Here is a 13,933-nt window from a genome sequence, read left to right as displayed (position 1 = left end):
AATGGTGATGATACTAATCAGATAACATGAAACTAGTAAACGCCAACTTTTGTTGTACGAATACCCAACTACCAGACATCCACAAAAGAGATAGAAGCTGAATAAACACCAATTATATTGAGACCCTATATGTCTATAGAATTTGACAACATAACGGTTTAATGCACAAATAATCTATCAATATTACATAGGGCAAGTAAGATGGTTAGAATTACCTATGCATCATGCATAACAATACATGAACCTATGCTAGCATGGTAAGTTCTAAACCCCTAAATTCACTTTCACTTCATTAGAGATTAACAAGCTATCTTATAAGTTCGCGACGCTTATAAGACGAATAAGCACAACCAATACTAGGTTATCATAGAATCAACACACACTAAGGTATCGAAACAAATTAACTAAAGAAATTCATAAGTAAATCCGCTAGAACCCCATGATAACGATTAGCCCATAATCGGACTCATCATCAACGTGGGTTCCAGTGAAAGCATTGTATAATAAACGTAGTCTTTATACTGAATAATTAATAAACCAAGTACATAACAAGAGTATAGGTTCACAAATAAGAAAACTAGCATCCAAGATTACAACTTAAAATAAAGAATCACAAGAATAAACTAGATCCTCTTCACCTTGGTTGAATTGTGCTATACGGTCTTCTTACGCCTTCTCATTAAGCTCTGGAACGTCTTTCTATGAAAAATGATCTTAAATTTTTATTATATATGCTGCAGAATCAACCAGGGCTTCAAACTCTCAGAATCCAAGTAGAAACAGAATTATGTCATCCCGACCTGGCGAGGCCGCGCTGTTGGACCTGGCGCGGAAAGTACTAATTTTTATTTTCTTGCATGGTTTGAGCTGGCGATCCTTGAGCAATCTTCCTAGACACACTCCTAGCAACAATTTAGCGCCAAAACAATGCTAAATTACCTTGATTCCTGTTATACGCCTGAAATGCAAAAACACTACAAAACACATTAAAAACATAAATAACTTGAGTACAAAATATCAATTCAAGCCTTTATAGAGCATTCTAAGTGGACATAAATGCCACTTAAAACACCCCCAAACTTGAACCGATGGTTGTCCTCAAGCATAAATAGACTCAAAGAATAAGAAATAAAAATGCATGACTGCAAACGGGTTAAATATCAAAGTGGTCACTCAGCTGAAGGTCATATATAGGTTTCATCATCAAACTTAACAAGGTATCATTTGAATCACTAAAGTCGTAATAAATATCAAACGGATAATTCAAAATAGGTGCTCGAGAATTAAAAATTCTTTTTATGGAGTTCTATACATTTTTATTGAATTATATTACAATCAAATGAAAATTTATGAATTCCTAGTATTTTAGATGATATAATGATATTTTTAAAAATTTATCTACTAATTATTGTTATTTAAATGAAAAATATCAGTACAAAAATAAAAATAAATAGTAGATCAATTTTTAAAAATCTCACTATATTATCGAAAATACTAGAATTCATACATTTTAATCTGGTTGTAATATAATTCAAGAAAAATGTATAAAACTTCATAAAAATAATTTTTAGTTCTCAAACGCATATTTTGAGGTATCTGTTTGATATTTATTATCAGTTTGGTGATTCAAATGATACGCCGTTAAGTTTGATGATGAAACTGATATATGGCTTTCACTTGAGTGGTCACTTTGATATTTAACCCGACTGCAAACTATATAAATGCAATGATCCCCATAGAATAACTTAATCAACCAACAAGCAACATCTCCACAAATGCAGTTATTCGTACAAGTTCAATTAAATCTCACAAATCAATTCATAAACCAGAAGCGTGCGTGTGTGCAAATGCTTACAGATATACTATCGCAACTAGATCAACAATCATGACTCACTACTCATCAAGGCAATCACAAGGTTATAAATAGAATAAAAGCTAAACTCAAAATGACTTATAACACTTCAATTCTTATATCGGAGTTATACATGTATTCATGCTTTTATTGCTAACACATAATCAAAATAAATATTGTAATATCTGGTATATACCGTGTAATTATTTTTGCTAATAAATAAATATTATGTATGTCCAGTATTTATTCTGTTTGTTAAGTGATATATGTGTTTGGATGTTTAAAAATAATACAAATTGAGTATTTTAATTTTTATATGTCCAAATTAAAACATAGATAATTGTCATATGTTCCTATCTATTTTTATATTGATTTATAATTTTATAGGAAATATATGAATTTTATAAATTCTTTTTCCGAATCTTTATAAACTATTTTATACAATCGGGAACCAGCCGACGTCATCCGTTTTTACTTTTTTATAACCCGAAACTCTTCCGAGAACTCCTTTCTAACCTAATTGCAATATTCCGGGCATTTTCCATGTTTTGACTTTTTCGTACAGAAAATCATTTGTAGCCAGTAAATTCTATAATTTTACAGAGAAAATACTTATATTCATATAACTTCTGAGAATCAAACTGCAATTTCAAGGCGTTACTGGATTCCGATTGGAAAGCTCGAGTACTCAAAACAAAGGTCTTGAGGTGTTCTATAAGAATCAATAAGCCTTACAACTGCAGAATCAAAGGGTATTTTTCTATAAATTTTATTAATTTCGAATTATTTTGATTAAAAATATGAATTTTTGTTCGGATGATTGTTTGAATGATTTGATGCTTGTATGTTGTAGAACTTTTCTTCCTGATGATTTTGATATGTCATATGATTGATTTAGAGTTCAATAACATGTTCAAAATTGAGTTTGATTTTCGAATTTTGAAATTAGGGTTTATAAACCGTATGGATGTTCTTGATTGAATTTAGGGGTTTCTTATTTAGGGATTAACAGATGTTCTAGATAGGTGGGTTTTGTTTCCCTTGAAATTTGCAATCGATTGATATACAGTATGTTAACAGACGATCCCTGGTTTGAAGGGAGTTGTGTTTTAAAGTTTCTTCGAGTTCGCCGGAAACCGTGAACTTCCCGGCCATTTTCCGGCCAGTTCTGGGGTTATTATGATGAATAGATGGTTGGGTTATGTTTCTCATGAATTGTAAATGATATCTGGAGCTCCTGAAGGTGTGACGATTCCGGGAACGCCATCTCCGGCGAACCCCGATCGTTTTCCGGCGAGCCCTGTAAAACTTGCAAATTAGTACCTGTGCTTGTGAAGAAGAAACAGTAGAGTCCCTGAGGTTTCCAGAAGTTTCAAAAACTGGATTCATGTTTATAAATTATTTAAAAATCATATTTTCTATTTATTTTAATTATAAAAATTCATTTTTAATTTCTGAAAATTCCAAAAATTATTATTTTAATTCCAAAAAAATTATTTTTAATTCAAAAATAAATCTGAAAATTAATTAATTAATTTATCAATTAATTCGAAAATTAATTGATTAATTTATTTGATTAATTATTAATTGATTTTAATTAATTACTTAATTAGATTTAATTATTTATAAATGATTTAAAAATTCCGAAATATAGTTTCGAGCTTTAAAATATTATTTTAAATTATTTTCAAGGCTCGATAATTATTATAAAATTATTTTGAAGCCAGATTTAGCTAACCGAACCCTGTTTATTGCTTTAAAATTGATCCAACGACCCCTTTTGACTTCGAAAAATGTTTTAAAAATCATATTAAATACCCGAAAGACTGTTGATGACCTGAGACTTCCTTATAAATGAAATTTCATTGATTGTTTGACGTGTTATGTGTTATATGTGACTTATTTTTTTGGTTGTCAGTCTATGTGATCAGTGTTTACTTATTTTAGCATAACTTTTAATCCGTAAATCGAATTTGGGTAAAACGAAGGGTAGATGAAACCTTATGACGTCCATGTGACGATTAGAATAATGTGAGATGGATATTGGTAGATACTTATGATGCCTAGTAGAGTAAGCAAGGCGTAGGAAAGGGAAGCAGGTGATCAGAAAATGGAATCGACATGTAGAAAATACAACAAGTGATCAGAAAATAGAATCGAGGCATAAGAAAAGTAGACGAGTGGTTGTTGAAGAGAGTCATTTGACGAGTACAAGTGAAATTGGAATCGATTGTGATAAGGCTAGTACTTTTAAACCTTTTTTGAGTTATAATGCAAATATTTCTAAATTTTCCCGTAACATATTGTTAAGTATACAAAATAGCTCTGTTGTATATTGTAAATATTTTGAATCCTTCAGCCTTGAACCTGAGCCACATCATTTGATCTTTGAGCCGTAAGCCTTATTCTTTGTGAACCATTTCTTGTTGGTTTACCAGATACTAAACCACACAAATACGATACTACTCCATAAATATATACCCGTCATATACCAAACACTGGAACAGAATTGTTTAAACATACAGAAACTTTTATACTCAACCATACCTTGTGTCATCAAAGAACTAAACCTTATAAAATCATTGTTCCTCCAATAACCGATTCCCCTACAGGCTGAAGGCCATTTCTTTTATATACTTTGACATACCCTCATGGTACCCGGGAATTTTCACCATGCTCTTATACAAATGTTTTAATACTGTTAATTATGATCTTGTTTTATTGAGTTATATCGTTTATCATATTGAACTGCTTTAGAATTGGATAGTTTTCTTTATGTGGACCAGATTCGTGGTCAAACCAGATTCATGGTCGAATTAGGCCAATGTGTGCCTTGGATCCAGTTCGTAGAGTAGTGCTGTGTGCCTTGCTCGAGGTTAGTGCGTGACTGATTAGCGGCCTAACCTTGGTTTTAAAATTTAAAATGAATATACAATTCTAATAATTTTTTAACAAGAATCTTAATTCCTCTGAATCATCTCGTTTGATCATTGATTAACCTCAGTTATTGTTACTGTGACTTGATGTACTAGTTAGCTCACCCTTGCGAATCTTTTTATGTGTTCTACAGTTAAGAAGGATACGGTTGATAGCGAGGTTTCCCAGTTTAATGTACGAGCTAGGATTCCAGATTGAGTTGGATCGAGCTAGCAGGAGCTTATTACGGTAGTGAGATAGTAAGATTGTAAGAATGATCTCATTATCAGTTGTAAGTTAAATTAGTTAGGATTTGGTATGTTGTAACAAAAGTTAAGGTTGTGGCTTGTTTTCATACTTTAACCTGTTGCGATCCGTGGTTATGTAAAGCAGGGTCATTGCAAATAATATTTCATATACAGGTATATATATTGTGTATATGTTGTGGACCCCAAACTTCTGACCCGGGTTTGGAGGGCACCACAGGTTGGTATCAGAACTACATGTTATAAGTCACTGAAACAAGCCTAGGTTGTCGTGATTGGGTAGAGGGTTAGGATTAGGAATAGGAAATAGAAAGATAAGTCATCGTGAGGTTGAGTGCAACTATATAGTAGGTATCCGGAATGGTTCGTGTTACGACGTGATTTCCAGACAACGGCAATGACAGATCCTGTTTTCCCGGTATCGTTTGATCATTTGAAGCCTTCCATTTAAGGATCATCATCTTCTTTCAGATTTGAATTGCATCTTGTTCTTCCATCAGTATTAATGGTATTACCTTCTGTTATGACAATTGTGCCTCTCCAAGTTATTCTACGTTATTCTATCACCTCTTGATACGAGACTACCTATTCAAGAACCTCCGTTTGCTTATTCTTGTTCTTCTGTACATACAACTATGAATGTATCTTTTCAGTTTACTCTACACCATGTTCTATATCCTCAGTTTAAAAACCTGTCTTATGGAACAACAATATTTACGAAAAGGGATGCGATAGCTACAGTAAATGGTAAGTATATGAGATATTAATAAAGGTGAGAAGGAGTTTAGAAAGAAGATTCACGTGTTTTGGAGGATGGCTTCTACCAGATTAAATGGGGCCACTAGTGAATAGACCACCCTTGATTAGTTGTGGGATGGACTAGAGGAATTTTGAAAGAGTTAGAGAGAAAAGTATAGATCTGGAATTTTCGTAGAATTAGATGATGGTGCTATGATAAATGTGATATATAAAGTAGTGATGTGATGTAATATAAGCAAACTTTGTTCTATGAAATAGACTTGTTGGTTGTTGGATAGACCTGTTCCACTTAATGACTGCAAAGATGATGATATAAATACTACCAGTATGGGAGCTTTAAAATGAAGCCACGAATAAGATAATATGCAACGACAGCTGAAGTTTTCATCGATTAAGGAAGGTAATAGACCTAATGAAGGAGAGGAGATAAATGGAAGTGAATGGACCTTTGTGTGATTGTTTCCATAACTTGGTATCTGGTTATAAGAAGGACAACAACCAACTCATATAGTAAGGACAACCAGATGTGTGATTTTCAACATTTTTAAACAAGTTTTCGAAAAAAAAAATCCCTTCCAAAATTTTTAAAAGCCTTTTTTGGAATAAAATAAGTTTTAAACATCGGTTGTCAAGTTACTACTTGAGTTTCTTGTTTTTCAAAAGACCCGGATTACCTGGAAGGATGCTGTTTCGGACTTAGTATTGCTAATTCAGATAACGAGGTAACCTGCGATTATGAAGAAGTTGATTATTCCTAATAGTAAGGTGCAAGTATTGTTTGATAAGATTAACAACAGAACCAGCGTACAGAGTAACTATTCATCCAACTACTGGGACTATCAGAGTTCAAGGAATTTATTGATTTAACGGAAGCCTGAGCATGACCGAAGAAGATTGGGAAGATTTCCAGACTTTTCTAAAAGAAGAATATATTTAACAAAAGGATCTTTATGTTGAATGATTCATGGTTATTCTAAATTAAAAAGAGGAAACCCGAGGTTATCCGATAAGAACGCCATTATGATCGAATTGCAAAAGTATTATACGTGTAGATACGATGTTACAGACGCAAGACTTAACAAGTAAGAATTTACCATAATATTTAGTTTGCGAAGGCATTTCAACGTACCTTATAAAGTTGTTATATGACACAATTGGGATATGATTGAACAAGCTCGAAAGATGAATACAAGTGAAATGTGGATGGTGACCAATGGTATCATTCTTGTCCTCATTATTACAGCGTATATTCCTTTTTAATTTCTAAAAATGTATGAACTTCTTTTCTTAATAAATTCTTTCTGATAATATCAAAAAGGGGGATGTTGCATTCCTTTTAAATTTAATTGTTCCCCTCAAGTTTTGCTCTCTGATTGGGACAAACAGTGTTATGGTGAGACGCTTTGTCGGAATGAAGAAGAGTCGGGTGGGACACCACCTAATCATGTGTTGTATGCCATATGGTATGAAAGACTGGCCATCTTAAGTACCAATGTGGTTGTCTCATTCATATTCAAATCATTACATTTTCTTTCTTTTCAACTCTAAGTTTATTAAAATTGTGAATCCTTCTAGTTATTTCGTCGTACAGTCATTATTTGAAAGGATTTTTCAAATAAAAGTCAACGTATTATGAACCAAGCGGGCAATTCTCTATCTACCTTTCATGCATGAAAAGGAAACAAGGGCATATGGCAAGGATTGCAAATCACTAGCCCTAGCCAGGGATGCACTAAGAGTCAAGGGAATCTACTTCAACAAGGAATACGTCTCCAAGAACGAGAGTTTTTGATTTGTCTGTGGAATATGTTATTCAGAATACGGATGTGATGACGGGAATTACTATTGTGGATACCTTATGCGTTAAAGTATTGAAAGATGTGGGAGCAACTTGATCATTTATCTCTCAGGGTTTTGTTGAGATTATGACTAAAGGACTAGCAAGTTAAGAACGTGTAATTATTAAATAAGTAAGTACCAATGGTGGAATTGAGATTTCAGGCAATAAGTGGCGAGGAATTGATATCATTTGAGATAAGAGGATTGGACATTATTCTAAGGAATGGATTAATTATTTAAGCGTGATGCCCAGATAGACCATCGTAATGGAAGATAGTTCTGAAGACGCCAAATGAGAATATGAAAAAGTTTAAAGGACCAAGGAAGGTAAAGAACTTGTTAACAATGGTTTAAGATTACATTGACCAAAATGTAAGTGCTATGGCGATTACAAATAAAGGTCAGGAGCAAACAGAACTTGAAGATTTTATAATCTCAAAATATGTTTCTAGATGAGTTACCAATATTTCCTTCAGATAGAGAAAGTGAGTTTATGATTGACTTAGCACCTGAAATGAAGCCAGTGTCTAAAGCCCCACACAGAATGGCGCCAGACAAAATAAAGGAGTTACCAGAGCAAACACAGAAGATAATTAAAAGAAAAAGCAACTAGACCTAGCGTACCCCCTAAAGTGCACCGGTATGATTTGTTAATAAGAAAGATGGAAGTGTGAGATTATGTGTCGACTAGCGGAAGCTCAACAAGTTTACTCTCAAGAGCAATTATCTGTTACCTTGAACCAATGATTTGTTTGATCAAATGAAAGAAGCAAAGTATTTTTATAAGATTGATTTAAGACTGGGTATATTATCCATTGAAGATTGAACCTATGGACATATCAAAGATAAATTTCAGAACTAAGTACTGTTGTTATAAAATTCTAGTAATGTTCTTTGGATGAACTGATATACCAGTAATATTTAAATTTGATGGGCAGAATCTTGAAGGAGGATCTGGATAAGATGTAATTGTGTTACTTAAGGTCAAAGGAGAACCATGCAAATTATTTAATGATAGCTGGGAAGTCAAAGAAGAAAGAAGTGGTATGAAGAGTTTACAAGGTGAAAGCTTTAATGGTAGGGAGTATAATTCTTAGCATAAATAGTCAGTGAGAAGGAGACCAAAAGGAATCCAACATAAATTTAAGTTATTTTAAATAAAGAAAGATCAAAAGCACCAACAAAAGTAAGAAGCTTTATTATTGGCTGGTTATTATCGGAAATTTGTTCAAGGGTTCTTAAAGATTACAACACCTTTGATGAATTTAACTAGGAATAACGAGAAGTTTATATGAAATGGTAAAGTGTGAAGAAAGTTTTGCGGAGTTAAAGGAAAGAATGGTTACAACACCTGTTTTATCATTTTGAAAGTATCAAGGAGAGTTGGTAGGTTGTAGTTATACTTCTCATAAGGGAATAAGATGTGTGTTGATGTAGCACAATAAAGTTATTACATATGCATCCAGACAACCGAAACCTTATGAGCAGAAGTACCCTATTCATAATTGAGAATTAGCAGAAACAATAATATTCGCTTTGAAAGATTGGGAAACAATATATGTATGAAGAAAGATATGAGATATATACGGACCATAAGAGTTTGAAAGTGGGTATTCACGAGGAAGAGCAAATGTAGTGGCAAGCGATAAGCAAAAAGGAGAGAACGAACATGGAGACTGCACCAGAAGGATTATCTATGGAATTCTAGAAGTTGGAATTGGAAGTCAGGGTTCATGATCCAAAAGGAGCAAGAATGGATAGTCTGACCTTTCAGTCGAAGTTGTTAAGAGAAGATAAAAAGATATCAAAAAGAAGACGATGGATCGAAATGTTAACAGTTAGCAAGAAGAGATAATGGATCACGATATTAACAGTTTAATGAGAGGAAATTTATGCACTTAAAAGAATGATCATGGTACCCTTAGATTTTCTTTCAGAACTTGGATGCTACAAGTGGCGGAATTTAGGAATGAGATCCTAAAGGAAATTTACAATCCTAAGTATTTAATTTGTTCAAGAAATACCAAATTATACAGAAGTTTAAAGAAGAATATTGATAGCCGGATACGAAAAGGAAATTTCACAATGGATCAGGATGTGTTGGGCATATTAAATAAATAAGGCAAGTATCAGAGGCCTAGTGGATTATGGAAACCATTAGAAATACAAAATGGAAATAGGAGTATATTACTATGGATTTTATAGTCAGATTACCAAGAACGAAAGCAAACCACGATGCTAATTAAGTTATGGTGAACGAGTTGGCTAAATCAGCTCAGTTCCTGCCTATTAATGAAAGATATTCACTGGATAAGTTGATTCGCATGTATCTGAAGGATATAGTAATTTGTTATAGGGTCCCTGCGTCTATTGTATAAAGTCAGGATCCACGATTCAATTCAGGATTTTGCAAAGGTTTTTCAGAATGTTGGACACCAAGTCAAATATGAGTACAACTTATCGTCCGCAGACTGACGGCCAAGAGCGAGAAGATGATCTAAACAATTGAAGACATGTTATGTGGTTATGCCATTGATTTCAAAAGAAATTGAGGCGAGCATTTGCCCTTAGTAGAATTTGCTTACAACAATAACTATCGTGCCAGTATTGGGATGCCACCATACGAAGCTCTTTATGAACGTAAATGTCGATCACCAGCATATTGAGATAAAGTTGGCAAACGTGAAATATTTGGAATAGAGTTGCTACAATCGATAAAGGAAGTTGTCGAAATTATTTAGAAAAGGATAAGAGCCACGCAGGATTGTTAAAAGAAATGTGTAGATCAAGCTAAAAAGAGTATATAATTTAAAGAAGAAGATTTAATATTGTTAGCAATGTTACCGTAAAAAAGGATCATCCAGGGTCGAAAGAGAAAAGAAAGTTGAGTCCGAGATACGTTGGACCTTTTGAAATTTTGAAATATATCGGTAAAATAGCATACGAATTAGCGTTACCCAGCATGGGTAGCATATTCATAATGTTTCTATGTGACAAGGTTAGAAAAGTACAGTATAGAATTTTAGACATGCGATAGGATGTAAGCCGGTAGAACTTCATGCCGAATTGTCCTATGTTGAGAATCCAATAGAGACTGTAGAAAAGAAAGAGAAAGTATTAAGAAAGAAAGTTATAAAGTTAGTAAGATTATTGTGGAAACCAAAGGGTTGAAAGGATAGCCCGAGGTTTAGAAAGTGATATAAGTGAAATATTCCCCTGAGTTATTTGCTTAAGTGATTCTGAGGATAGAATCCTTTTAAGGGGGGAAGGATGTAATATCTGGGATATATCGTGTAATTATTTTTGCTAATAAATAAATATTATGTATGTCCAGTATTTATTCTGTGAATTATTTGTTAAGTGATATATGTGTTTGGATGTTTAAAAAAAATACCAATTGAGTATTTTAATTTTTATATGTCCAAAATAAAACATAGATAATTGTCATATCTTCCTATTTATTTTTATGTTGATTTATGATTTTATAGGAAATATATGGATTTTATAAATTCTTTTTCCGAATCTTTATAAACTATTTTATACAATCGGGAACCAGCCGACGTCATCCGTTTTTATGTTTTTATAACCCGAAACTCTTCCGAGAACTCCTTCATAACCTAATTGCAATATTCTAGGCATTTTCCATGTTTTGATTTTTTCGATCCGGCGTACGGTTTTTCCCGTGCGGGTCCCGGCGCGATATTTTCGATACAAAATTTATTTCGGTAAATCGATAAAACCCTTATTTTCGATAAATGGGATCTTTTTATTAAACTATTATAATTATCATCTCGTAATACGTGTAACCAGGCGCTGAGACCAAGACCGCATTACAAATTGTACAGATTTGGATAATTATCCCGAAAACCGGTACTGTTTGGATATATTTTTATACATAAATGTACTATTTTATATTCGGAATGATCCAACGGGATACTAATTTCCCGTAAATTATAAATAGCCTTTACCGTATTTTATTTCGTACAGAAAATCATTTGCAGCCAGTAAATTATATAATTTTACAGAGAAAATACTTATATTCGTATAAACTTCTGAGAATCAAACTGTAATTTCAAGGCGTTACCGGATTCCGATTGGAAAGCTCCAGTACTCAAAACGAAGGTCTTGAGGTGTTCTATCTGAATCAATAAGCCTTACAACTGCAGAATCAAAGGGTATTTTTCTATAAATTTTATTAATTTCGAATTATTTTGATTAAAAATATGAATTTTTGTTCGGATGATTGTTTGAATGATTTGATGCTTGTAGGTTGTAGAACTTTTCTTCCTGATGATTTTGATATGTCATATGATTGATTTGGAGTTCAATAACATGTTCAAAATTGAGTTTGATTTTCGAATTTTGAAATTAGGGTTTATAACCCCTATGAATGTTCTTGATTGAATTTGGGGGTTTCTTATTTAGGGATTAACAGATGTTCTAGATGGGTGGGTTTTTTTCCCCTTGAAATTTGCAATCGATTGGTATATAGTATGTTAACAGACGATCCCTGGTTTGAAGGGAGTTGTGTTTTGAAGTTTCTTCAAGTTCGCCAAAAACCGATGAACTTCCCGGCCATTTTCCGGCCAGTTCTGGGGATGTTATGATGAATAGATGGTTGGGTTATGTTTCTCATGAATTGTAGATGATATCTGGAGCTCCTGAAGGTGTGACGATTCCGGGAACGCCATCTCCGGCGAACCACGATCGTTTTCAGGCGAGCCCTGTAAAACTTGCAAATTAGTACCTGTGCTTGTGAAGAAGAAACAGTAGAGTCCCTGAGGTTTCCAAAAGTTTCAAAAATTGGATTCATGTTTATAAATTATTTAAAAATTATATTTTCTATTTATTTTAATTATTAAAATTCATTTTTAATTTCTGAAAATTCTAAAAATTATTATTTTAATTCCAAAAAAATTATTTTTAATTCAAAAATAAATCTGAATTAATTAGTTAATTAATTTTATTTAATAATTAATAAATTAATTGGTCAATTAATTCAAAAATTAATTGATTAATTGATTTGATTAATTATTAATTGATTTTAATTAATTACTTAAATAAATTTAATTATTTATAAATGATTTAAAAATTTCGAAAAATAGTTTTGAGCTTTAATTTATTATTTTAAATTATTTTCCAGACTCGATAATTATTATAAAATTATTTTAAAGCCATATTTAGCTAACTGAACCCTGTTTATTGCTTTAAAATTGATCCAACGACCCGTTTTGACTCCGAAAAATGTTTTAAAAATCATATTAAATACCTGAAAGACTGTTGATGACCCGAGACTTCCTTATAAATGAAATTTCATTGATTGTTTGACGTGTTATATGTTATATCTGACTTATTTGTTTGGTTGTCGGTCTATGTGATCAGTGTTTACTTGTTTTAGCATAACTTTTAATCCGTAAATCGGATTTGGGTAAAACGAAGGGTAGATGAAACCTTATGACATCCATGTGTCGATTAGAATAATGTGAGATGAATATTGATAGATACTTATGATGCCTAACAGAGTAAGCAAGGCGTAGGAAAGGGAAGCAGGTGATCAGAAAATGGAATCGACATGTAGAAAATACAGCAAGTGATCAGAAAATAGAATCGAGACATAGGAAAAGTAGACGAGTGGTTGTTGAAGAGAGTCATTTGACGAGTACAAGTGAAATTGGAATCGATTGTGATAAGGCAAGTACTTCTAAACCTTTTTCGAGATATAATGCAAATATTTCTAAATTTTCCGGTAACATATTGTTAAGTATTCAAAATAGCTCTGTTGTATATTGTAAATATTTTGAATCCTTCAGCCTTGAACCTGAGCCACATTATTTGATCTTTGAGCCGTAAGCCTTATTCTTTGTGAACCATTTCTTGTTGGTTTACCAGATACTAAACCACACAAATACGATACTACTCCACAAAGATATACCCATCATATACCAAACACTGGAACAGAATTGTTTAAACATACAGAAACTTTTATACTCAACCATACCTTGTGACATCAAAGTACTAAAACTTATAAAATCATTGTTCCTTCAATAACCGATTCCCCTACAGGCTGAAGGCCATTTCTTTTATATACTTTGACATACCCTCATGGTGCCCAAGAATTTTCACCATGCTCTTATACAAATGTTTTATTACTGTTAATTATGATCTTGTTTTATTGAGTTATATTATTTATCATATTGAACTACTTTAGAATTGGATAGTTTTCTTTATGTGGACCAGATTCGTGGTCGAATTAGGCCAATGTGTGCCTTGGATCCAGTTTGTAGGGCAGAGCTGTGTGCCT

The sequence above is a fragment of the Apium graveolens genome, chromosome 6 (genome assembly GCF_009905375.1).
Source record: "Apium graveolens cultivar Ventura chromosome 6, ASM990537v1, whole genome shotgun sequence".
Classification (NCBI taxonomy): Eukaryota; Viridiplantae; Streptophyta; class Magnoliopsida; order Apiales; family Apiaceae; genus Apium; species Apium graveolens.
The sequence above is the reverse complement of the archived record's forward strand: the minus strand, read 5'-3'. Positions refer to the sequence as shown.